Here is a 23867-nt window from a genome sequence, read left to right as displayed (position 1 = left end):
TGTTGGGGGAAGGGACAAGCTTTTGAGCAGATTGTTTTGTAAGTTAGACTAGACTGACTGGAGAACTAGTAGGCCTATGACAACGTCACCAGTAGGAAGGAAGTGAACCTCAAGTGAGAGAGGAATGCATTTTTATTGACTGTTTACAGTTTTTATTTGTTTTGGTCTTGTTATAACCGATTTAACTAAAATCCTTGGGAGAAAAACTCTATTAGGAGTCCCACATTCCATCCCCTTCAATTAAGAGTTGAAAAGGAATTATTCCTCATTTATACCACTGTAAGCAAGAGCCCAACCTGGCCATGTTTCTTCTCATCTGATGTAACTAAGGTATTAGCTCGTCTCTCTTTATGTTAGATTATCCCTTCAGCTCAGGGCAGGCCATAAGACTATTCCTTATTTCTCCAGAATGTGGTGAGACTACCTTTCATTTAGCCCGTCTAAATCACTCCATGTTATCAATTGTGCGTATGGGGCAGTATAGATGATTCATTGTGTTTAGCTTAACTGACAGCTAACAGCATGATAAACTAAACTCCAGCAGGATTCCACTCAGGAGCATACTGGAAAAGTGCATATGTAGTGTCAAGTATCAGAGGGGTAGCCGTGTTAGTCTGGATCTGTAAAAGCAGCAAAGAGTCCTGTGGCACCTTATAGACTAACAGACGTATTGGAGCATGAGCTTTCATGGGTATTCATCCACAAAAGCTCATGCTCCAATAGGTCTGTTAGTCTATAAGGTGCCACAGGACTCTTTGCTGCTTATTAGTGTCAGCATGCAGCTCACAAAATAAAGGAATTCAGAAAACTGGTAATGGACTTCTGGAGCCTTTCTTCTCCAGGTCACCAGTTCAAATCCAACCCAGGTTAGCCAACATCAAAGGAGGCCCCTATGGGAAGGGAGTTGGTGGTCTCAGTCTGATTCCTAGTATACGTTTGTCCACAACAGCGCAAAACCCGTCACAGTTACAATTGTCAGTCGTAGGCTATGTCTGCACTGTCCACCTGACAACGGTGCAGCTGTGTCGTTGCAGCTTTGCTGTTGTAAGGTGTGATGTGCAGCTGCTCTTTATTGCTGGGAGAGAGCTCTCCCAGCGACAAAATAAACCCACCTCCAACGAGGGGCGGTAGCCGTCGAAGCGCTGTCCACACCGGAGTTTTTGTCGTTAAAGCTTTTGTTGTTCTGAGTGACAGACATTTTAATGCCGAAAGTGCTAGTGTAGACATAGCCTTAGAAAGAGGCCAAGGAGATGTGGGATTAACTAGCATGACAGCACAGGGAAAGCCCATCCTGTGAATAAGGAATGCACAGCAGTCTCCATGGCTAAGAAACTATCACTTTAACCTGCGCTAAATGAATGAGAGAGAGAGGGTAACAATGTAAATAAATCAGAGTGTTACTAAGGTTTGCAAGGACAGGTTACATTCCCAATTATGCTGCCACAACCTAACTATGCTACTATTTTATTCTAAATCTGCTTTAAGTCTGAAACCCTAAAGTATAAAGTTATTTAGCTACTGGCAGATTTGCTTGAGCTGCCAAAATCCACTCAGCGTCTGGGGCCGAGGGAAGAAGAAACAATCGCTTTGTTTTTCCAAGCAGCTGCTTTCTTCCAGTTTGGAGAGGTGAGAAGAGAGCGTGGAAGCATCTTAATGAAACAGCACCAAAGCGACAGCATGTCAAGTGGGATAAAGCACAGGAGGGTAAGAATTCCCCTCTGTACAGAAGCCTGCAATGGGGTTCCTGTAATCACCTGTAGGGAAAAGATTAAGGGGATGGATGTTGGATGTCTACAATATCAGGGGGAAGAAGGGGGGAGAAATAGCAAGTCTGCAGGGCTCATCTCTGATCAACTCAAAGCACTTCAGTGTAATACTCTTAAGATCAACCAGGCAAATCCTAAATCAAGCAGATCAGTCAAGTGGCCAATGTGAGGCAGGGTAGCCAAGATCATCATAGAAGAGAGAGGCTTCCAGCAAGACTTCACTTAATGCATAATCTTGTCAACACCACTTTGCATTGGTAATTGGAAAGTAGCTCGGGATATTCTGCCTCCCAAATCCCTATACCCAGTCCCAGGGTAATACGCAGGGCCCTGAGGCAATCTGCTTCTACACTGAAAGGATGTGGGAGTCACTAGCCGCAAGCGTCTACATTTAGAGCCTGCTGCTCTATTCTGTAGCTGTCATCCTTTTCCCCACCCCCATGGTAAAGTTGGACAGATCTATCTCAGCAGCATTTTGAAACTGCCAGGTATGACTGGTGAAGTGGTGCCAGACAAACAGAAGATACCTTGATCTTGATCTCTTTGATTGTAGAAGTTTCCGCTGTAAGCAATGGTATCACAAAATCCCTAGGCAGACTAGCAGGAAAGCGATTTCATTTCCCGGCACCGAAAAAGTTTAGTTGTCCCAAGTCTGTGCCTTACTTTTAATTGCTTTTATCATTTTAAGATACAGTAAACATCAGTTCACTTACAGCCAATGCAGACTGTGCAAAGACATACAAAACTAGCAAACTAGCAATGGAGGTGTCTATGCTAGAGAAATTGTTGGCAGCTTCGCTTTTGTTTTCAAGACAATTTCCACTAACCACTCCCACCCCACTTTCAGTCAACTTCTAGGCCCGATCTACGCTACCGAGTTAGGTCAACATAAAAAAAAAAAATTTTCTAGGAACTCTCCTTGCGTGGCCTCTGCCACGTGATTTTGGATACTGTCATTCAGAAGTGAAGTGGCCTTAGTTCACCATAGCTCAGTCTTCCTTAAAGGCCACTTCACTTCTGAATGAGAGCGTCCACATGGGTTAAATGCGCTTTAACTTATGCACACTAACGTCACACCTTTAGTTAATTTGTCTTAACCTTTGTGAGTGCCCCAGTGAAGACAAGCACTCGGATGAAGGGAAACCTCTCTTTGTAGCGAAGAACTCACCCCAGAAAAGGAAATGGTGCTTTAACCCCCAAGACATTTTTTAAGTTATCTGGGAACCATCTTCAACGTAACTGGGAAGATGCTGAGCACAAGTTTTTAGACTGAGCCATAAGGTTATAAATTGCTAACATTTCAGCATAGGTAAGTATTCTTGACCCAAGTGTCTGTATCAGCCCACAAAAAACATAGGGGCCAGATTTTCAAAATGGTTCAGCCCCTGAGGCACCTAAAAGAAATGACTGGAATTTCAAAGAGACTGCAGCACCCAATGGCTCCCATAACTTAGTAATGTCTGAAAACCTTGCCACTTCATTTAGGTGTCTCAATAGGAGCTGTGCTCCTTTGACCATCTGACTCCAACAGTGAGGGCTGAGCAGCAGGTCTGAAAATCTGGTCCCTGGTCCAGTTCCATGTGAGGCGATTGCCATTCATAAGCACTTCAGACGTTTGACTTTAGCCACCCGTCGGCCTGTTGTAGTGAATGCCAGATGAGGAAGTTATTGTCATTGCCTGGATATTTTCCATTACATGGCAGCCACTTCTCCTGTAAGTGCAGGTTGTCTCATGAAAACAGATAGCGTTCTAGGTGCTAATAAACTCTCTGCCCTTCAACAGTCTCCATCTCTGGACTTAAATCTGGCCCTGAAGATCCAGCCAATCGATCTGAGATGGGATTAGATAATATAACACCTCGCTCCTGTAAAGCACTTTTCATCAGTAAATCTCAGAACATTTTACCAAGGAGATCAATATCATTATTCCCATTTTACAGACTGGGAAACTGGGAGCAACACGAACGTGAAATGACTTGCCTAAAGATACTCCATATGTCAATGCAAGGACTAGAACCCAGGTTTCCTGAATCCCATCCATTGCTCTATTCACTAGGCAACACTGCCCCCTCCGATGTCTGGCAAGCCATTGACGTTTGATGCAAGGAGAAAAAAAGAGCAAAAGCACCATAGGAAAGCAGCAGAATAAACCCCAGAAAGAAAATGCTAGGTAGAGGTAAGTGCAGGAGAGAGCATCATTTCATCTCTGCTGTACCACACATAGGTATTTCTCATGCCATTTGCACTCTACTTAGAGGCCACTCAGGAGTCTGGCCACCAAATTTAAAACTTAAGGAAGAGTCTAATAAATTGCCAAATGCTGAGAGACATTGGACCAAATTGTAAACCCTGTACAGGATGGAAACCACTTCAAGCCAGGGGGTGTGGCAGCACCCCCAGTTCCTTTTACCTTTTGTAAAACTTTAGCTCATAGTGGGAGATGAGCAGGCACTGTTTTGTTTTGGAGGGTTGCCTCTTCTAAGCAAGAACATGACAGAACAGTTCATAAGTTTAATCTTGGCATTATATCTTCATTTATAAATATGTACATTCAGAGAAGCACTAAAGAGAATATGACCATGTCAACAGCAGGCCAGACTTCAATAACTGTGCATCTCACTGGCCGTTTGCACATACCCTTATCTTGAATGTATGCATAACTATGGTATTGGCAAGCACAAACTATGTGTGTAAACATACAAACAGAGTTATAGAAAAAAAAGCTTGATAAATACATTTTATTCTTGACCTTTTAGCCCCTAAAGGAAGTTTGTCTGCAAGCTGCAACTACTGAGTTATGAAGAAGCAAGCACTCAGGCTCCAAACGGTACCCTCTTCCATTCATGGAAATTAGTGACGGAAACCTCTACTAAAAGGCTGCTGACTACAAAGGCACATTACAAACTCAGGGGAGGATCTTCAGGCCTCCTGCGTGGATGAGTTACAACAGATGACACTGGGTGTTTAAAAAAACATCACAACAGCTGAGAATGACCCAACCATTTCTGTGAACATCTTAAGGATACAGGTAATTTTGTAAATGATAGAAGTGCTGGGCAATAGATTTAGAAAAGCCCATATAAGACATCATTGTGTATTAGCATAACATAGGATACATGGTGAAAAGTCAAAATAACCAAGTTGGGTCTTGCCAAGAAACTTCTGCAGCGTTTTGACCGCCAGTGGCCTAGCATTTTACTAATTATTTTTTTCACGGTTGTATAAGCTATTTAATTTGCCAGTTTGCTACTACCCCTGTATCTCAGGCAGATGTTTCAAAAGGTAACTGAAATGTCTGCTTTTGGTGGCATGCATTGCAAGGGAAATCTCACCTGTGTTGCTAATTGGAAAAACCTGTAGAGTATTATGGACACACACATTGTATGTGTAAGCTTGAGGACAGATAAAAGAAGGGAAATATCCAACACCTTGTGGTCCGTTCCGGGAAGAGCTTTGCAGTTTTAAGGGGGTGGTTATGACAGGCAATGAATATATTCTGCATTGTTTCAAGCCCATCATCTTTTTAAAGATCACCAAGATTCATTTTTATTTTTTTAGGAAAAGCAAAATGTAGACTCCAGTAAGATTGTATTTTTAAAAATAGGTTTCTTTTCTAGTTAAGTGTGCGGCCAGCACATTCTCACCAAAAGCAAAACGCTGTTTCTGTCCTTTATTCCTGGCAAAACATCATTCCGATGCAGCTGCTTAACTAACAGAATACTAGCACTTTTGGTTAGCCACCTAATAGGTATAATGGCAGTCCTTGGTCCACTTATGTGTCACAGGTCCTCACAAATAAAGTATGCCGTCACTCTTACTCATTTTCCCCCCATTCCAACCGAAGAGCAAATTCCTTGTTTCAGCCAGAGCAGCCTAAGTCTGGGCTTTCAGTCAGAGGATCCAATTACACATGGTGAAAGTATCACAGGATTTTAACATCAGCTGTCATATTGTAATTATGACGCCACAGTTTGATAAGGATGAATATAGGTCATCCCGTCACAAGAGCAATCTCAACAACTTCCACAGCTATGCCTCAAATGGGGCATGAGTAATCCGACTGAACTGGTAACCATGAGCCTGCTAATACATTGCCTGGGGACCAAGCTGTAAGATGTAGCACTAGAAAAGAAACCCAAAATCAAATGGTTTCGACTCCCACTTATTATTTCTGTTACACTAGCACTTAGAAGACAAGGGCTGCATTGTGCTAGGTGCTGTATAGACACGGTGTGAGAGACAATCCTTCTCCCAAAGAACCTACACTGTAAACAGACAAGACCGATGGGAGTGAGGAAAGAGGGGGATGAAGTGACTTGACAAGGTCACAAAGCAGGGTCAGTGGCAGAGCCAGGATTGGAATCCACATCTCCTGACTCCCAATCCAACAGCCCATCTACTAGACCACACTACCTCTCACTCCCTATTAATTTGCCTGTAGATTACAAAATAATGATGGCTTTCAAATACTTCAGCTTCACCTCAGGCATCACTGCTTTGCTTGTTTACGATGTGCACATGCATCATCACCCCGAACAATCCCATTTGTTAGTACAACCCTCTGGAATGTTTGGTACTTTAAAATGGGCAGGTCTAACCTGCAGTGTTGGTCACACCAATATGAGAAATCAGACTAACAGCAGATGAAGCACAACTAAAAGAAATGGAATGGATATCCAAGCCCAGCTCCGTTCCTTTCACTCTTTAATACAGGTGTTGGAAGAGGAGACTAAGCAAGACTGCCAAACTGAATTTTATAATAACTAGAACTAGAAAATAATAATTTATCTCAGAGCCAAGCTATGCACTTTTAAACTCTATTCCTAGGAACAGGTGTTGAGAACTAAAGTTTGCTCAAAAGAAGGTTCACCCAGCATGTTTTCCCATGACTTCAATAAATCCTGCAAACCTTCTGGGCTTTGTACACAACGAGACTATTTAAATCTAGAGTGGGGAAGAATTAGCTCATGCAAAACGCAAATAAACTTGTTTCACGTTTGTAACCTAAGAGAAAAATATAAAGCAGGCTGAACGCATATTAATACACCCATGCTAGTATAATCCTTTGAAAACAGAAAGGAAATTATAATAAACTATTACTTTTTGTGAAAAATAGCAGAGTTCTAAGAGCATGGACACCAATCGTTTATTTCCTTAAAGCTGCTTAATGCAAGAAACCCACCATGTGGCAAAGCAGGCTTGTCATCAGGCAGAGAAGATGACATGTTCCTACAATGCCTCTGAGCTATCTTTATGAATAAATGCATAAGTAGCTAACAATGTTGTTTTCTGCAAACGTAACACAAAGGAAGCCACTCGGCTCACATGAACTCTTTCCACACAAGTCATCCAACTAGATTTTTCATTATTCAGTGGAGAATACCAGGAGATGTACACATGGTTTAAAAATGTGTCTGATAGGTCCCACCCCAAACAATTCACCACCACAAACAAAATTAATAATGGCAGTGTTAAGCTGCAAAGGAATGTTATCCCATGACTATTGCCAGCTCTGCTGTTTATAAGGTAGGACAATTCAAAGTATGTACACGAGGGTACCAAAGTTCACTGTATTTGCAGGATTACTAGTGTAAGGTGTTTGGGAATTTGATACACACATAATGGGTCAAAAATCTAGTCAGGCAAACTTTAAGAGGACTGATAAGGGCTGCAGGTGCATCCCAATGTATCATTCACTAAAATCATTGAATACTACAGGGCTCATTAATTTATCTTTAGGGAGAGAAATTGTTAACAGTCTAGTTTTAGTTCACACCAGGGAGCGTGTCAGGAAAGCGATAGGTTCAATAACAATATCAGCCCACCTGCAATGCTCCTAACAAGAAAATAGCTTCCTAAAATAGCATGTGGGCTATCCGTCCTGACTGGGTGGTGAAGGGCAGATAGGGTGGAAACGTTCACAGCATTTCAAAATCCCCCAGCTGTGGTAGGAGATGGTTATTTGTTGCGTGAATGAGTTTAGGCTGAACAAGTCAGGCTGCTGGCTTACATTTGCTCTTAGACGTTTAACAATAAATGTAACAGATTCTGCTTTTATGAATCGGAGGGATTCTGCTTTGCTTCAACACAGGACTGTTCACTGAAGCTCTGCAATACCGAGACAGAAAACAGAGTGCAATTATTGGCTCAGGCCTCTTATCTGTGGCTTAGCAGAAGCGGCGCATGCATTGCTTTTCTGCAACCCCTTTGGCCAAATACAGGTAGGAGCAGTGTTGATAGACTCAAAGGCCAGAAGGGACCATCATGATCATCTAGTCTGACCTCTTGCACACGGCAGGCCACGGAACCTCACCTATCCACTCCCGCAATAGGCCCATAGCCTCTGGCTGAATTACTGAAGTCCTCAAATCTTGATTTAAAGACTTAAAGTTACGGTTGCTGTAGTATAACCTCGAGGGGTATTTTTGGAGGTGGGGTTGGGCAGGGAGTGGGAGAGAGGGGACTGATAAGTAAGTGGCTGTGTTAAAATCATCCCATAGAGGACCCTCCAACACTCCCCAAATACATCTTTAGATCCCACTCTGTGCCCTTGCTCGTGATGCAAAATCTGCACTCAGCTGCCTGCAGCCCCAGTGCCAAGAAGGATTCATGAACAACACAGCCGAATAACGTGTATGCATTTGAAGCTGACTTTGTCCTGTCAATAGATACAAATTTAGGGGCAAAGCCTTTCCCCGAAGGTCCCTTGAGAGCACAACCAGTGTGGCTGCATTAGGCTCTGGCCCCTGGGTGGAGTGTAGCACAGCATCCCTTTGCTGAGTGCTAACATGCAGGCCACAGGAGCCGCATGCGCCGCTGCATGAGAAGGCAGGAAGGGGAGTGCAGAGTCCTCTCTGAGCGCCTATACCTCAATAAAAGAACGTGGCTGGCCCAGGTCAGCTGACTCAGGCTGTGGTGCTAACAACTGAAATGCAGATGTTTGGGCTCGGGCTGGAGCCTGGCCTCTGAAACCCCACGAAGGGGCAGCCTGGCCTCCAGCCCGAGTCTGAACGCCTACACTGCTATTGTTAGCTACGCAGCCCGAGCCCCAAGAGCCTGAGTCAACTGACCCAGGCTGTGACTCAGTGCCGCAGGTTGGTTTATTGCAATGTAGACGTACCCAAATGTTTCAGCCACTGGGCTACATTAGCTTCCAAGGGAGCATCTCTCAGCAACTCTATGGCCTGGAAGTAAGACTCATTCTCCCTCTGCCTTTCATTATCCTTCTTGCCAGGACCTCAGAACGGGCGCCCAGGCCAGTGACTGGGCATTTTAGTATCTCATTCAATTACGTATTCAGAATATATAGGTACCCTCTAACATTAATACAGAGCTACTCAATTTTCACTCTAATGCAAGAAAAGGGATGTAGATTGAAATATGCCATGTTCCTCTGTTCAGACGAACCCTATGCATTCACACATGGTTTTATGTTACGTGTTTATACACACAAACTATAAAATACCAAAACTGCTACTTACCTGTAAAATGTATTGCTTTCCAGCTCTTCCTCCTTACTTGTATGCATTGTTCAAGTGGCGGTAGTCCCTTCACTGCAGTCAAGATTCAGGGCTCTAAGAAACAAGAGAAAATATCATCCCAAAATTTACTACTGTGATTCCAAAGGGAAATATGACCTTCTTCCTATAAATAATAATACAAATACAAACTAGCCTGGAGTTTGAGCTGATTGTGCAAGTCACTACACATTCACAATGCCTTCTGCCCATATATAGACTAAAGTACAAGCAAAGTACCCAAAAATGTCTCCTTCAATTTCTCATTTAATGAGAAAGGAGACCTATTTATTTAAAGTCAGTTTAATAAAATGGATTAGTTTCTGAGCACTCAGCTAGGTACCAAGATTTTCAAAACTGCAAGATGAATATGCACCGTAAAATGACAATGCAGCAGCTACAACAACACTAGTTATCTGTAGCTGTTCAGCTGGTTTCCCAAAGTAGCTGAGAGCCATAAAGATTAACTAGCCAGGCACATGTTTAAAGTAGCGATCACAGCAGCCTAACCAACAGGGCTGCAGCCTGTAGCTAAATATAAACCTGCAGTTTTACTTTTAGCTTTGTGCTTTCTCTCCCTGCTCCATTTTCCTCAGCTGCTGTCCAGTCCCATACGCTCCCTGCCATAAACAGTAAAGTCAGCCCAAGATATTTCATAATTTGTAAACATATCCTTATGGAGGGATCAATGACCAAGTTGAGGATTGGAACTAAATTCAGAGACAGATAAAATTACATGTAAAAACTGTCCTGGAAAAAGGTGTGCTAAAAGTCATACCAGGATAGGAAACCAGAAAACCACACTAGAATTTACCAGGAAGGAAAATTCACACTTGCTAATTGCTTCTTGCTAAAGCTTGGGGGTGGGGGAAACTGTCAGCAGCCTGGCTAGTTTCCTAGCACTTAATGTATCTGTTGCAACCTCCACTAGAAAGCCCCAGCAAAGTCACTACAACCCAAAGCACCTCTGTCTTCTGCAGCAGGCAGCTGTTCCCAGCCACAAGTCCCTTGCCAAATCTGTGCTGTTTACTAAGCTGCTTCTTTCAGGTTAGGATCTGCTGAAGCTCTGAACTACCTGGTTTTGATAAGAGAAATGTATTTGATGAAGTGTAACAGTGATTTTCCCATCAAGACGACCAGTGCAGAAATGTGTGTAAAGTGGCGGTGGAGGGGATTTCCCTTTTATTGTATGTTAGAAGCTTCCACTAGCACCCCCACATTACCAAAACCGGACATCACACGAATACAGTTAGAAACAAACAGGAGCCAAATTATCTGTGTAGATCTGGGAAGAGTGATCATTCAGGCCCTATATGTGCCAACATGATTAGATGGTCTGTGGATTTTTAAGCATAGTAATTCATTATCCATACTATTCACAAAACAACCCGTGTATAGAATCGGACATCTCCCTTTCAATAGCATGGAGTCACTTACGGTGTCCTAGTCATTTGATAGCATATCAATGGCATTTTTCAGTTTAAATACAGAACGATGTATTGTGGAATTAAAAAAAACTTACCATTTCTTCAAAGGGTATTAAGCAGCCCACAGAAACATACTCCACACCTATCCCTTTATCAACAGCAACTTACGTTCCTGCTCTTAAAAGAAAAATGACTTCTCTACTGTAGTTATTCTCTGTAAAGCTTGTTTGATACCACTATTCCTGTGATCGTATGACTCCAACTTAGACTTGGAAGTTACTTTCACTATATCTAAGGCCGCCTCCACCCACTCCGACTCTCAGGGTTCGGATGACTGTCTGGTAACTATAACAGCAAAGAGCAGTCTGTGATGTCATAGAAGTCTTTTTGAAGGCACATCAGTTTCCTGGGCTGTACTTCATGGGCCAGATTTTTTCAAAGGTATGTGTGCACATGCATTCAGTGGTTTTCAACCAGGGGTACACGTACCCTTGGGGTTACGCAGAGGTCTTCCAGGGGCTACATCAACTCATCTAGATATTTGCCTAGTTTTATAACCGGCTACATAAAAAGCACTAGCGAAGTCAGTACAAAAACTAAAATTTCATACAGACTGACTTGTGCATACTGCTCTATACATTATACACTGAAATGTAAGTACAAAATTTATATTCCAATCGATTTCTTTTATAATTATATGGTAAAAATGCACGTCAGCAATATTTCAGTGATAGTGTGCTGAGACACTTGAATTTTTATGTCTGAGTTTGTAAGCAGGTAATTTTTAAGTGAGGTGAAACTTGGGGGCACACAAGACAAATCAGACTCCTGAAAGGGGTACAGGAATCTGGAAAGGTTGAGAGCCAGTGTATTAGCGCATAGATCATGACCTGTGCACACAAAAATGGACATGCATTTTGTAAGTCTATCCCTACATCTGACAGGTCACAAAAGTAACAGAAGGGGGGAGGGATAGCTCAGTGGGTTGAGCATATTGGCCAGCTAAACCCAGGGTTGTGAGTTCAATCCTTAAGGGGGCCATTTAGGGATCTGGTGCAAAAATCTGTCTGGAGATTGGTCCCACTTTGAGCAGGGGGTTGGACTAGATGACCTCCTGAGATCTCTTCTAACCCTCATATTCTATGAACAAGTCAGGGGGAACCCACTTTAAACTCTTGCCAAATGCCTTCCCTGCCTGCATATTTTTTATCAAATGTTTATTTTTAACCGGTTAGACTTCAACACACTTTGGGAATGAGCCAATGTTGAATGTCAGAACCTTGACATAACAGAAGACAAAGTTTTATATGCCAGAAAAAGTTTCATGAATAACAAGAGACAAATACTAGACTGCTGATCAAGTGTTTTTTATTCTAGTAGCCTGCATAAAGATCCTGTAACAACAAGCACAGGGTTGAAAGTCTTATAGGCAGCTTATGTGTAATTCTTTCTGTGATAGCAGCAATTAGATAGATCCATAGTTTTCACAGATCCAAGCTTATCTTTACAATTATTCACTGTCCGTTTATTGTACAGAATATCAATACCAGTCTGGGTCCAGTTCACCTGTAGACAATAACCATGTGGCCAGATTTTAAGAAGTGATTAGTGATCTTGAATGCCTGGATTTTTGGGTGCCCAAATTAAGAAAAGGAGCCACATATTCAGAGAGTCGGTGCTTAGCACTTTCTGAAAATAAGGTACCTTTGAAGAGGTCTCAATTTGGGGGCACCCAAATCACTAGTCACTTTTGTAATGTTTAGACTCAGATATTCAAATATGGCAGCGTGAACCCTTAGCCAGCATGCTTATAAAACAGTACAGGCCAGTTCTTGACAGGAATACAGAACCCAAGGTAAGCTTTGCTGCTGCTGTGACAGCTAAACATCCTCTTGGAGAGTCTGGGCTAAAACTGCAGGCATGTGGGCAGTGTGTGAGAATGACCAATAGTGAAACTGTCCACACAAAGTATCATCGAACGGACAGAGATGACAGTTAATGACTCAACTCTTTCAGAGAGAGAAATCTTAAGGGTTCCTTCTAATAATACATGTTCAAAATTTTCCAGTTTACTGTGACTCTTTATATTAATAATTTCTAGAGAAGCCCTATGACATACTAAGAATACTCTCCGAATTGCCACCTATCTTTGCTGCTCTTCCAACTAACCGCAACCTCCTCAAGAAAGCAGCAAAGCCGAGCAGATGTTTGATACGTGAAAGCTAAGTAATTACATCTGAAACCCTTTCATGGAAAGGGAGAGGTGAACCGGTTCCTAAACATTTCAACCAAAGCTTCAGTCATCTGTCCTAACACCCCCAGGAATTGAAAAGTCATTCTGCTTCCAGGCACCAGTTTCATTTCAGTATTTTCTTGGATGGCTTTCAGTAAGCCACATGTTTTCTTAGGACTGCGTAGGGCACACTGACCGCTCGGGGAATGTAGAGCTGAAGCAGATACTTTGTATGCATACTGGGGAAGGAAGCACAAGAACAACTTCTCCAAGCCTCTCTCTGAAGGAGGTCAAGCGGCCAAAGAGGGAAGTGACACTTGTGGAAGGAAACAATTTAACTGTCTGATGGCCTCCAGGAGAGGTTCTCAAAATGTGTTACTTTCTTCCAGCTGAGTAACAGTTCCAGGGCTGTGGAGAAGCTACTCCTCTGATCAAGCACTCTGGCAATAGTGCTACTTCAAGAAGGGAACTGGATGAATGCCTTCTATCCTACAGTGGAGGGAATCACCGTCCCAGACTCACTGGCTGGGCTGCTCCCTCTCCTACGCTTCCTAATGTCCATAATAATATGGGGGCGGATGAAGGGCTTTGCAGCTGTACTCCAGCTCCGCTCCAGTTCCAGGAAAAAACCTGCAGCTCCACTGCTCCAGAGCTGCTCCGCGCTCCAGCTCCGGGCTTCGCTCCAAAGCCCTGGGCGGGTGGAGGTGTGTGTGTTTAAAAGTTCTTCTGAACTCACCCGGTTACTGCAGTCAGCCTACTCCAAGATAGTCATTTGTAGTGGCTCCTATGAAGTACCTGGCAATGATTGTCTTGAACTAAGTTCTGATGTTCTGTTGAGTTGATTGACTTTCACCCTTTCTATGCCAGAAGGCTGGTCTGCCAACAGTAACTGCAGTTCCACGATGGCAGCTCCATTTCAGTGAGACCAAGGGGATAAAGGATTTCACTTGTCTACACGTTTCTAGTAAAGGTAAGATTTTCAAATGCGGGTGCCTAAAGTTAAGCACATAAGTGGCTTGATTTCCAGAGGTGCTGGGTACCTGTAGCCCCTACTCATTTCAATGAGATGTGTTTTGAAAAATCAAGCCACTTATACTAAGGTGCCTAAATACTAATTTAGGTCCTGAACTTTAGATACCCACACTGGAAACATTAGTCCACGCAGTTAACTGCCTGTAATCTTGCACTTTTAAAACATGGCTAGGTGCAATCTGTAGCCAGCTAGCTAAAACTCACATTTAAATATTGAGCATTATGTTTTTAATGGTCTCAAAAGAACAGCGAGCAAGAACAATAAGGTAGGCCCTTTAAAAACGTTGTATTGTTTCTCATTTTTCATTTTGGCAAGGGTGGTGATGAGTGAAAGGTGGCAAGGGACAAGCATCCTTAAACCATTTTAATCATGGTGTCAATGGTATTAGGTGCTCTAACCATAGAAATTCCTGCTCACGTGCACAAAGGCTGCACTGAGGTAGGTATGCAGGCAAGGAGAGGTTCTCTTTCTTGACGTACTGGCAGGAATTATGAGGATTTTCCACTTTGTTCTAAGACAAGTAGGGGTCATCTGGTCTGCTCTTGCCTGTGAGGTACAGAGTGCGCAGCTGATGCCATAACACATTTTTTGTACAAAGTTGGTTTCTTGCTGGCATTGCTCACAACTGGTTTCCTGAAAACCGAAAGGGAGCAGTGATGTGGTATATATCCCAGGCTTGAACTAAAAGAGCTGATGAGAGCTCAGTTAAGGCCCGTGGAGGCTGGGCCAGGCCCAGCTGTGGGAGATGCTGGGTGGTGCGAGCATAAAGGGAGGAAGCCCAGAGGAGATGGGACTACTGGGAGCAAAGGGAAGAACTCTACATTGGTTGTCAGAGCATGGAGGAAAGGCCTAGTGAAAGGCAGGAATACAGAGAACCCAAGGAAGGCCTGTGGGAAAGGGCCTGAAGGAAGGTCAAGGGAGGCAGTAGATAATCACCACAAGGTCCTGGGACTGGAACCCAGTAGACAGGGAGAGCCTGGGCTCTCCTACCTGCCACTGGGAAAGAAGATGCAGCAACATCCTGATACAAGGGGGAGGAGGGCTAGTGAGTTTGGAGGGAGAATACCCAGGGAGGTGCTGCTCTGCTCAAGAGCAGAAGGGCAACCCTGCAGAGCCTGGGCTGGGGTGAAGAGTCTGTAGAGCAGGGAGCCATCAGGGCAAAGAGTTATGTTTATTTGAGCTGAGTTTATTGTCCTTTGTTTACCCTGGAAGGGGTTGGACCAAACGTGACGTGGCTGGAGGCCTGGGCCAGAGCAGCCGTCGGCGGTGGGTGAGAGGAAAAACTGCTATGCCATGCCCAGTCACAAGAGGACACATCTGCAGTGAGTCAACTCTTCTATAGAGGCACTATTTGAATTCTGTTTGCTTGCACTTTCTAGGCTTTTTCAATAACTATGTATTTCTCAGCCACCCTGTAAAGGCTCATCTCTCCAGAGGCACACTTGTTTGCCAGAAGCTGGGAATGGGCGACACGGAATAGCTCACTTGATGATTACCTGTTCTGTTCATTCCCTCTGGGGAACCTGACATTGGCCACTGTCAGAAGGCAGGATACTGGGCTAGATGGACCTTTGGCCTGACCCAGGATGGCTGTTCTTAAGTTCTTAAATACTGAAGTCAAAACAGCTCTCTAGCTGACCTAGGGAGACTATCCTGAGTTAAAATTCCAGTTCATAACTTACCCAGAGCTGGGAATTCACCCTCTTTAGTACTTGTTGGGAAAAGCAGCTACTGTAGAAAGAACATCCTCAAATGCACTGGATTTCTCATTTCTAACCCAAGTCTCCATATGATTTAGTGCCCTGAACAGACTGTTCCTTCAAGGCATAATGGAATAGATTCATTAAACTTCATGGGCATTAAATTGCATTTTGGAACTGAGGAACACAAAATAGTTCCGGCCAGTCCCAGTTTCTGCAGGAATGAGACTGCAGACTTACATAAGATTTTAGTGACTACATACACTGAATGATCTCAAGCTGCCTATGGAGAGAAAATAGCCCTCTTGTGCAGCAGAACCCCAGAGTTTCTGTGGACACAAACTCTGGAGGGGACCTTTCCTCAGCTTCCACTACTGAACCAATCCAGATTCATGGAGGATGTTTTCTTTCAACCAACTAATGGAACCAGACATATAGTTTATTTCCAAGCAACATCCTCAAGCCCCAGGGACTCAGACTCACTATTTGCCCCAGAGGGGCCAAATCACGCTCCTCTTACTGACTTACAGGAATACTCGTATTAGGTAACAGGTGGTTGGTTGGTTGGTTTTTCAAACACACCCCAGTAACTTTAGAGCACATGTCCCACTGAAAGTCAATGGAACTTGTGCTCCCAAGTCACTCAGGTGCTTTGGAAAGTCTTGTCCAGACAGGCATGCTCACTACAGTTCAGATCCTTCCTACTGATTTTTGCCATGGAGGGACTATACTTTGCAGAAAATGTGCTCAAAGCAGCCAAGCCCTTGACTGTATCATTCCTTCCTCCCACCCCACCTATATGTATTCAGCATGTTTGGGGCTCTGGGAGTTTATAAGTGGACATGTTTAGGTGGGGCTAGGGAGTGTGAAGTAGGGGGCCTCTTTCCCAGGCAAACATGCAGGAAAATATTTGCACTTAATGCTACCCCTATCTGCATAATTCTTGATCCATGCAATCCGATCTCCTCAGGGGACAGGGCTGCATGGGAAGAGAGGAAGAACTCTACAGTCCCTTTCTGGGAGGGCAAGGCAGCTCTAGATGGAGCAAGGCTACAAGGGAAATGAGAAGTCATTGAACAGCCAGAAACACAGTGCTTCTTGCAGTGAAACATAGAAGGTATCGGCAGGAGGGGGCCCCATTTGCCCCATAACTGCAGTCTGCAACACAAGCAAACTGAATCCACAGCTAGTGCATCTTGGACATGTTTATCTGGGAAGTTCTTGGCTGGGGAAAAAACTATTGCAAGTTCTGGGACTGACTTTGCTTTAGTAATTCTCCCAATAATGAACGCAGACATTCTGAAGAACAAACCAAGCAGTGTTTTCTCCAACATGATTCTGAACCTGAGAGCACATCCTGCACGTACCCTGGGGTGCAGCCATTGCTACCCATTCACTTGGCTGCTGAAAACAACTGGGAACCAATATTTACTGTGAATGCTGTGAGATAACATTTCAGAAAACGGGGGGATAAGAAAATCAAAGAAAACCGTTCCTGAGAACTCTGAGCTCTGGCAGTTCAATACCTCTGCGCACAAGACTGTATGTTGCAGTGAACTGGCTCCAGCTAGGTTGCAGTTACGTTTCTAATTGAGTGCTTTTATGTCTTGTTTGGACTGCATGCATTCTTTAGCAAACTCTTTACACACAGAATAATATTAAGACGAAAAGCTCAAAATCCTACAAGAAGTTTCCTCTGTTCCCTGAGAAAAAGGGGGGGGGGAGGGGGAACCAACCCAATATACTCCTCAGGCTTCAACTCTACAGGAAGAAATCAACTGACCACAAGAAAGGGTGCTGCTACAGCACAGGCAAAACCTTGAAACTCTTGTGTCTCATGCTCTGAGTACACTGTAGCAGATATGACTAATAACATAAGATTCCCTTACAGGATCAGCTTCTTCCATAGACTAGGAAGACCATTTTCTATCTTTACTTAAGACTCCAAGCTCTTTGGGACAGGAAGTCTTTCTGTTAGTGTATGAACAGTGCTTAGCCCAAAAGGGCCTGATCAGAGTCTACAGGTGTCACTGCAATACAGATAATGCTATCTAACACTGAATTCACCATGCTCACTGACTTCAGCTTTGAAATTGTGCTTAGTTAAAGCTAAGTGATCCTATTTCTGAATGTCGTGTTTGCTAACTTAATGGTTACAAAAAACAAGCCCCACTTATAATTTTCACACTTTGCACGGCATCTTTTTAAGCTAATTAAGAAGGGATGTTATCAACTTGAAATCCGGTCAATTTCAAAATATGAGTTTTATGTGATGCTATAGTCACATTTATTGCTGCTGTGTGTCTAAAAACAAAACAGGCAGACAACATGGGAAACTGACTAACAATCCCCTGGGAACAGTGCAACTGACTATACAAAGTGCTACCAATCACACAAAAATGAAAGAGCAAAATGCTTCTGTCTTTCAGTTATAGTAAAAATAAGGTATAACAATAGAAGGGAACGATTTCAGATGTAAGTGCAATTTTTAAGCAGACAGTGTCTTTAAACTTTGTCATTGGAGATGATTTCTGAAAACAAAGCATTTTTGTTAGCGTGTGGAGGGGAAAAGGTTCTAGGTTTCAAGTTTCTGCTGTTTAGAAGTATATTGCTTCCCAAATCAAAAGCAACTCAACTGAACCGTTAAAGAAAAGATGGACTCAAACCAGAACATAAACAAGAGCTATGTGCACCATAAGCCTCCCTCTCCCCAATTTGCATATCCTTTGTTGTTCCAACAATCCCTTTGACACGTGGAAATTCAATCACCTCCTTCTTACTTGAAGTGTAATGGATGAACTGACCTGCCTTTGATGTGGAAACCTCAGAGCAAGCCAGTTTTCTCTTAACATTAGAACAAGCTCTGTATTCGCTGCTGCTCCTTTACCCACCTCCAAATTATTAGTAGTGTCCTGATCCCATCTCTTAAAGGGACACAATTTGGTAGCTTATATCTAAGACTTATGTTCTATAGAGAAAATAAATATTTCAGGATTAGTTTGTGAGAATTTAAGCATTTCCCCCACTGCAAAACGTGCAGCATGGTCGCATTGTGATAGTGCAGGGGACCCTAAAAGCAAAGGGAAACTGAGCAAACTTCATGTTAGTAACACATTAAAATATATTTGCAAAATGTCTTCACAGACAACAAACGTTCCTTTATAAAAGGACTTATTTCGTGAAGTTTCCCTTTCTAAATGAATACTGTTATGTGATAAGGCTTATTCAGCAGGCTTGATATTCCAGTGCCATTGCAGGGTTGCCAACTCTTGAGATTTTATCATGGGTTTCACAATGTTTGGTGGGTTTCTTAAAGCTCCAGCTTCTGGAGTTGAGAGTCTCTGCTTTCATTTAAAAAAAAAAAAGTGAGTTTCGAGTCCTTATGGTTGTGACTCATGGTTTTTGAATGCATGGGGTTACCCATGCTCTGAATCTCAATCACAGACCTAACCGTAGAACTTCTTAACCCATTTTTTTCCTCAAGGCCAGTGCAGTTCTCCTGTAATTCAGCACAGCACCTAAGCACGTGCTTTAACTATAAGCATCTGAGCTGTTCCATTGAAATCAATGGGACTCAAAGAACAACTCAACTGCTCTGCTGAATAGGGATGAGATTATTCATGTCCTGGTACAAACATGTTTAAGTGCTTTGCTGAACTAGACCTCAGAGTGTTACTACTTGGAGAAAGAGGGGTGGAACTGTCCAGTAGTTAGGGTTCACAATCCTTACTGTATCTATCCTCATAACACTCCTGTGAGGCAGTGTAGTGGTATGATCCCCATTGTACAGATGGGGGAACTGAGGCGCTAAGTGGCTTGCCCGACGTCACACAGGAAGTCTGTGGCTGAGCGGGGATAATCGCACTTACCGACCTCACAGGGCTGCTGCGAGGATTTAACACCCTAATGACTGTGAGGCAGTCCAGTACCTCAGAAAGCTAAGACATTACACCTGCAGAATGGACACAGACCAAATTCACAACACGAATCCTGAACAGATTGCCAGCGAGTCTGGACTTTCCAGCACTCTTCATTGAAATGTGTAGTGGGTCAAGATATTGTACTTCAATCTGCATCATTCTTATCATTTATATGGAATCCGTCAAGATTGGCAGGCCCAAAATGTGATCTGTTCCTTGTCCTTCACCCCAAACTTTCTCTTCCAAATCCATCTACTTTATGTGCTTTCCACCCCAAAACAACTGTTTTAATTCTGTTGTTGTTTTTCTTCCATGCTAGAAATATGATGACACTATCAAACCACAGTATGCATCTAGGACAGAGGGGGGGAAATAGTTCAGCAATGAACCAATTTCAGGGCAAAACTCCCATGGGATGTAAATAAACTTGAAGAAACCAATTTAAATTGAAGGGAAAGAACCAACTTGCCATTGTCAGCACTACTAACTCAAAGCGTTCATAAACCATGAGTTGGGCCCCCAAACTCACGAGATTGGATTAAAAGTCATTTGATTTTTAAAAATAAAGGGGGGGAGGAGTTATTTGCCTTGGGCTTTTTAAGGCTTTAGGGTTCATGTTTTCAAGCTTTTCTCCATGAGGGCTAGAAACTTACTTTAAAAAAAAAAAAAATTCTCACAGCCATGTCATTCCAGAAGCTGGGGCTTTATGGATAGCATCAAATATCACGAGGTTTGTGATACCATGGCAAGAGTTGGCAACAGTGCGCGATCATTTTCAAACCTTCTGCATAATTTAAAACTAGTTCAATTATGGCCTCTGCCAAAGCCTGTGTCAATCGGAGTCTTTCCACTGACAGCAATGGCTTTTTGGAGCAAACCCTTCCTTTCTGTTAAATGTCTGGCTAAACCCTTAAAATAGTGGGAGGGGGTGTGTTACAAAAACACCAAGAGAATCTATTAACTGTGTAAATATGCTGCTATGTGCCCCCATAGCCACCTTCGATTCTAAATCTGCTTCACGGAGTCCCCACAAACCAAGATAAATATTCTCTCTGGTCTTAGGCTAGTTTCATACCTGATCTAGGCACCTAAGGAATCAGTGAGCTATAATTAGAGGCTTGTTGCAAAAGATTTTTGAGGTGCATGCCAAGAAAGGTACAGAAAGTAAAGGAGACTTTTGTGCAAGGTACTAGTAGTACACACACACACACTGACAGCTGCTCGCTTTGTGAGCCTGTTTGTTTATAAAAGCCTCTTTGTTTACTCCCCTCAATTGCCCTTTCTTGTTCTCTCTCATTAGAAAGTATTTTGAGCTTAAGTTACCTAGTCTGGGTTTTTTTTAATGACGGGTGTTTTAAAAAATCATTTAAAAAAAAACAACCCTAAGCTTTATTCAGTTTATAGTAAGATTTAACAACTAAATCTTTTCCTTTACAGGAATTCTCTTTTCAGAGCAGGATATGCACATTCCTTTGTTACTGAAGGGCTGTTGACATTATCTTTTATTTTTAGAAAAATCAAAATATTTGCAGGGGAGGGGAGAGAGGAGAATCAAACAATGCCAGGGCTTCTCTGAGTCAATTACTAACATAACTAAAAGCATGAAAAGCAAACAGCCGAGTGACAGGCTCACAAGTCTCTTTTTGGATGAAAATACTGGCCTGGAATTCCACATTTTTAAAGTAAGATACCGCAAAGCATAAAGACAGGCCTGACTTTTTTGACAAAGGTTGACAATATTAGCAATTCACAGTGCTCTAAATCTTTGGGAGGCAGCATGGCCTAGAGGGTAGAGCACTGGACTGGGACACTGGAGAGTTGGTTTCTATTCCCAGTTCTGCCACAGGCCTGCTGGATGACCTTGGGCAAGCCACTGCACTTCTGTGCCTCAGTTTCTCCATCCATAAAATGAGGGTAATAACTGACCCTTCTGTAAAGTGCTTTGAGATCAATAGATGAAAAGCTCTATGTAAGACTAGGTTACTGCGATTATAACAATTTAATATTGTGACACAATTCCCATCTTCATCACCCCAAACATGCATTACTTTTAGTCATGTGACTAGTTTCATTGACTTCAATGGAACCACTCATCTGCCTAAAGTGACACACGTCCTTAAACATTTGCAGGATCAGGGCCTAAATACATGCTCCCTCATCCTAGCCCTCCTCAAATGAAAAGCATTCTTTCTGGCCTCATAACTGTTGTTATGATATCACTTAGCAAACCTTAAGTTTAATTTTTGAAACGGAATGAAGTGCCCCAAAACCAGCAGCACAACTCAGCATTCAGTATTAACATCTAAGCTACCATTTATGTTTTGCTAATTATTTCTGTATTTGGAAGACAAATCAGGAGAGTCAGATCGCTGTTCTACTTGTTCAGGCAGCAAGTGGGATTGCTTCCAAGAGGTGAAAAAATTATGGTTCTCTGTGAGCATTTCATTTGGACTCCTGAACCTGAGCATTCAAGCAGGCAGGAGTCCACAGTCAGCCAGGTTTTGAATTGCTGTATTTGGGGCACAACACCATTATTGATACCACAAACTGGAGAGATGATTCGTATCATCTGCAGCCTGTAAGGGTGTGTTGTGGTTTTGTTTTGTTTTGTTTTTTATGGTGAATAGTACAAGTCTGCCAAGTATCTAAAGCTAAATGCTAGTTGAAAACTTGAAGCATAAAGTAACAGGGAGACAGTGGTAAATAACCACTAACACATTCCTGTGAACTTAATAAATTTGCATACTGTACTAAAGGACCATTGAATTAAGTGTACCTCGGTTGTATGTACAACCAATTATCTTGACAGCAGCCATACCAGGAAAGGAAGTAGAGGAGAAAATAGACACTGAAGCTAAAATGGGTTTTGATACAAGAGTATTATGTTTTGTAAAGTCAGTCAGGAGTCTTTTACATACAGTCCCACAAGCACCACTTCTCCTAGGAGGTGTTCCATTTAACTTATTTCATCCATTGTCTAAAGACTGGGCCGCTAAGAAAGTAGCTGTTTGGCTGCCAAGTTTTGATAGCCATTAATGAAAATATTTTAAGTCTAAATTCCAGTTTAAAACCCTTTATCTTTCCTGGAAATACTGATATGCTAAACACCGTTTTCCACCATCCTACCTCACTAAATTTCTAATGCCAGCTTCAAAGAAATTGAGCACATTAAAAACAACCCTCTTATTACCATGACCAGATTGTTTTTACAGAATGTCACTTTATTCTATTTGTTTACTTCATTTCAATCAGTTCAACAGTTTTTGTTTTTGTTTCTAGCAAGTTAATATACATGTAAGTGCAGCAGCATCCTTTTTATTTTATTTCATTTTTTTTAGGAGTCCACAACACTGCAGGGGAACATTTTAACTAAAAGAAATCTCCACGTCTCTCCCAACACCACCACCTCCTCCCCTGAAGGAAGGAAAAAAGGCATTGAAATTTTAAAATGCCACATGACCTTTTTATATTTTGTTCCAAGTTTTGGAACTTTAGCTCACTGATGAATGGAAAAGCAGCAGAAAATCATGTGCAAAGCGGTATTTCTTAGTGGTAAGAGGAAGAAGAACAAACACCTTGCATGTCCTTTGAAAAATATCTTGTAGTTTCTCTCTCTAGTGTGTGGCGCATTCTCTTGCCTCTTATACTAGTTTTGCCCTTTTCTATTTGGCAAAGACGTATTATTTCCCTCTCAAAGGCAAACATCTTCCCCTATGGAAATACGTACCCATTTTCAAAACAAGAGATTCAACTATTGTAAAATCTCAGCTATTGAACTAGGAACACTGATTTTCCTGGAGCATGTGCAGGCAAGTGATGAAAGCAAGTACTGCCTGCCCTGTTTCTGTAAGCCCTTAGCGGCTCTGGTCTTGTGAGTTAGAAGGGAACTGAATTGAATTGAGTTTGCAGTTTTGATGCCCTGCCCCAGGAAGGGAAATGATGGGGAGCAGAGGGACAATACAACCCACAGTGCCATCACCGGCAGTACCCAGAGTTTATTTTGCTCAAGACACTGTCAGCTAAGAGTTGTTAAGAGTAATGCAGGAGATATCCCACAAAGTGGGAAGAACATAAGGCAAAGAACGTATTGACACACAAGCTTCAATATTGCACAAACAATTAATAGTTAGTGTGCTTTACCTCAGTGGTCTCCAAAGTGGGGTGCGCAAGAGGATCCTTGGGGGTGCATGGCAGAAGGAGCGTGGGGGTTTTTTAGGTCTTTTTTTTGCTTTGGCACGGCAGGGGGTGCATGCTCAATTTTCTACTGATAG

General features: G+C 42.7%; 1 protein-coding gene and 1 long non-coding RNA gene across 4 annotated transcripts in view; one reads left to right on the top strand and one right to left on the bottom strand.

The window, feature by feature from the left end:
• ZHX3 (zinc fingers and homeoboxes 3) overlaps positions 1–23867 on the bottom strand; it is a 64942-nt gene that overhangs the window by 29301 nt on the left and 11774 nt on the right. Inside the window, exons 1-2 of one of the 2 annotated variants that reach the window (XM_044986686.1) lie at positions 10806–11034; positions 9248–9340 (exon numbers count right to left, since the gene is read on the bottom strand). The gene's annotated coding sequence lies outside the window, so the exon portion shown is untranslated. Of the gene's footprint in view, positions 1–9247; positions 9341–10805; positions 11035–23867 lie in introns of those variants that run through there. The other variant, XM_044986687.1, reaches the window with a different exon arrangement.
• LOC123348975 lies at positions 11101–23170 on the top strand. 2 transcript variants are annotated; one of them, XR_006573293.1, is made up of 4 exons: positions 11101–11151; positions 13811–13913; positions 15189–15298; positions 22935–23170. It is a non-coding gene; the product is annotated as an uncharacterized LOC123348975 (long non-coding RNA). The 2 variants fall into 2 exon arrangements; XR_006573294.1 differs by lacking the exon at positions 22935–23170 and adding an exon at positions 16647–17782.

This window comes from Mauremys mutica, chromosome 13, assembly GCF_020497125.1.
Source record: "Mauremys mutica isolate MM-2020 ecotype Southern chromosome 13, ASM2049712v1, whole genome shotgun sequence".
NCBI lineage: Eukaryota > Metazoa > Chordata > Testudines > Geoemydidae > Mauremys > Mauremys mutica.
This window is presented reverse-complemented; position numbering and strand designations above follow the sequence as displayed.